This window comes from Schistocerca nitens, chromosome 2 (genome assembly GCF_023898315.1).
Source record: "Schistocerca nitens isolate TAMUIC-IGC-003100 chromosome 2, iqSchNite1.1, whole genome shotgun sequence".
NCBI lineage: Eukaryota > Metazoa > Arthropoda > Insecta > Orthoptera > Acrididae > Schistocerca > Schistocerca nitens.
In genome coordinates, this window is record NC_064615.1 from 619,489,489 (window position 1) to 619,492,964 (window position 3,476).

Consider the following 3,476-nt stretch of genomic DNA (forward strand, 5'->3'; position numbering starts at 1 on the left):
TAGCGTGTAAAGCTGTTTGCATACTTAACTTTATAATATGGAGAGCCACATCCGTTGAAATTCATGGTAAATTCAATTTCAAAGTTACTTTGATTACCACCACGAACATCATGGTAGTAGGAGGTGAAAAATCACGTGATCACAGACGACTGTAGGAACTCCGATGGTCCTGATTACAAAAGATCGCGTCGTCCTCAGTGCTTTCATTGTCCACCACCAGCAGAATCGTCACCCCAAAACAGACAGCTACATAAGTTTAAAAAAAGGGTCATCATGCTGACACGATGGAGGCTGAACTGTCACGGGGCATAGTCTCACATGAACTCGTGAGTTTGATATTTCATTTAGTGTCTCGTTACACCACTGTTTTCTCCATTGCTCCTTGAAAGACAAACGTAGGAAGGCTGCCTACAGGTCGAGTGTGCTAGTGTCAACGATGAATGTTGCTTCGTATATTACGCTATTCTCTTATTCGGCCTATCAGTAAAATAATAATTTCAGTGATTATTACTGTCCGATGAAGGTTGATGGCGATCCTAAGGATAATGGAGTGAGTGACAAGGAGAGCATACGTCCAGCGGTTCACAGCTTCTGGTCGTCTTTCGCAAGACTGAATACTTAGATGTAACAAATGCACCTCTACTAAGATGTACTTCTCAAGCGCTTTCGAGAAATCGAGGTTTAAGGTTTTACGAGCCTGCTGAATTCTGTGCAAGAGAACCAGCTGTAGTGGAGCAGCGCTGTAGTAAACGACTAAGGACACGTTAGGTTCAAAATGGTTCAAATGGCTCTACGCACTATGGGACTTAACATCTGAGGTCATCAGTCCCATAGACTTAGAACTACTTAAACCTAACTAACCTAAGGACATCACACACATCCATGCCCGAGGCAGGATTCTAACCTGCGACCGTAGCAGCAGACACGTTAGATGTGGTAAGGATGTCCGTTATCCTCAATGCACTAACGTTTGAGCTTCTGTCATGCAGCCTTCGTCAGAAGATTACGGGGATGATGTTCCGTGGAGTTACGTTAGCCACGTGGCGTGCCAGCGCTGTTACAGGCGTCATGTCACGGATTGAGCGCCCCCTCCCGCCGGAGTTTCTAGTCCTTCCTCGGGCATGGGTGTGTGTGTGTGTTTTATTAGCATAAGTAAGTTTAAGCTAATTTAAGTAGTGTGTAAGTCGAGAGACCCATGACCTTAGCAGTTTGGTTCCATAGGAAATCACACACACACACAGTTACGTTACGATATACAGTCAGTGCACTGGACTGGATACATACGTATGGTATGGCCCTTAATGTCGAAAAATTGGTGGCTATGAATGTAGCGACAAGATTCTATCCGCCGTGTGTCGTCATCCTCGGACTTTGTGACACAATGAAGTGCCTTTCGGCATCTCGTCTGCCTCACCTAGGCCAGGTCTTACCTCTGCAAGCCACGATCGCGCGACGTTTGTTAGCAGCCTTTGGATCTTTCGTCACCACTGGTATATTATTCAAAATCAATTACGGATCCCACTAAAAAAATTAAACTCTTCCCGAACAGGCTATAAAGGCCCAACGGTACTGACAGGCCTCCGTGTCATCCTCAGCCCTTAGGCGTCACTGGATGCGGATATTGAGGCTCATGTGGTCAGCACACCGCTCTCCCGGCCGTATGTTAGTTTCCGAGCCGCTACTTCTCAATCAAGTAGCTCCTCAGTTTGCCTCACGAGGGCTGAGTGCAACCCGCTTGCCAACAGCGCTCGGAAGACCAAATGGTCACCCATCCAAGTGCTGGTCCAGCCCGACAGCGTTTAACTTCGGTGATCTGACAGGAACCGGTGTTACCACTGCGGCAAGGCCATTGGCTTACGGATCTCACACCCTCCACATTCTTTTGCACTAGGTGACGACACGAAAGTTCCCCCTCGTTATACCATATAAGCTGTTTTTACGTCGAATTTAGGTATGCTCGCCTCTCCGAATCGGCAATGCGTCGTCAAGGGCTCGACCCACCCAAATGTCATAGAGGCGAAACACCCACGCATCCAATGGAAGGTCGTATGGAAAAGGATACGGACGGGGCTGAAAGACCCTGATGTTCTGTCCACGTGATACGTAACGCTGGATTGCAAATAGGTGACACAATCAAGACTTTACCAGATCAACACGCAACATCTCGTAATTGCACCGCCTGCGGAACGCCGGACACGGATCCACATCGTCTTTGCTATGGAGAGGCGGGCGGCACATGGCACCTGGTTCGATGTATCCGGGTCTACTTTCTTCAAGTGATGCCTGCACATACTGACCCAGAGACCCTCCTTTTCTCCGGACGATATCTACTACGCTGGTACGAAATCCAACGCGGCCGCGTGACTCGAAGGACACGTTGTTCATTACCTATTTCGAAATGATACCAAAGACGTCTTGGACTTCTGTAATTACTTGCAAGAAAGGCATATAGAAATTATTGGCAAGCCGAAATATTATCATTTCTTTCCAAATTACCCAGACAGTGCTTTCCGCAACCCTTCTTGCCGCTGGAACCTCCCGGGTAGAAGACGAGACAAGTCCAGTAATTGAGAATACGACCATGCAGAATAAAACACTGCGGAAGGATGCTTCACGTGGCAGTAGTGGCTAAAAGCGCCTCAGCCCTTCTCACCCCTCCCCCGCCTGGAGAGGCTTTCGATATTTCTTATCATTTTCTTTTCATTGTCCACCTACGTAGCTATTCGCCGTTAAAAAAAGAAAAGAAATCTCTGTTTTCAGTAAGCTTTGCCCTTCCTTCATTCCCAAAGGCAGTCCTAGCAGATGGGGGTGCAGGGGACATAGTGGCCACGTCTCCAGATTTTTACCCCTGCCCACTGTGGGTCCCAAACCCACAGCGACCGTTATTTAATAATAACAACAACAAAAAAAAGAATGTGATATTGGAGAAAAGAGCAGCAGACCACAAGGTCTGCCTAACGACTTCCCTTCGGAATAGGACAATATTAATAATGATTATAATTCTAGTAGATTGGTTGTGATGTATCAAGTTATAACAAGGAACCTTGTTGAAGTGATTGTTAAATTTCGAAATTTGTGGCAAGGTCTTATGGAACCAAACTACTTAGGTCATCGGCCCCTAAGCCAACACACTACTTACACTACGGGCAACAAACACACCCATCCACGAGGGAGGATTCGAACCTCCGACGAGGTGAGCCGAACGGACCGTGTCAAGGCGCCCTAGACCGCGCGGAGTGATTATTAACTCTCACGTCCGCACACGTATTGCAGTGATGTCACTGTAGTCTATACGTGCTTTGAATGACATCTATATCTACATCTTTATTTCTGCCACGTGCATGAATACATCGATAAATAAATGTTAATTTCACCAGGATTCGCGAATACACATGTACCACAATGATGATCAGTACCATTGTTTCTTTCCGAATAAACGTGATTCGTTGCAGCGATATACGTGATTGGAGTAACGT

General features: G+C 46.7%; 1 pseudogene; it reads right to left on the reverse strand.

The window, feature by feature from the left end:
* Positions 1-1,736: 1,736 nt before the first annotated feature.
* LOC126238663 (5S ribosomal RNA) lies at positions 1,737-1,854 on the reverse strand (annotated as a pseudogene).
* Positions 1,855-3,476: the final 1,622 nt, after the last annotated feature.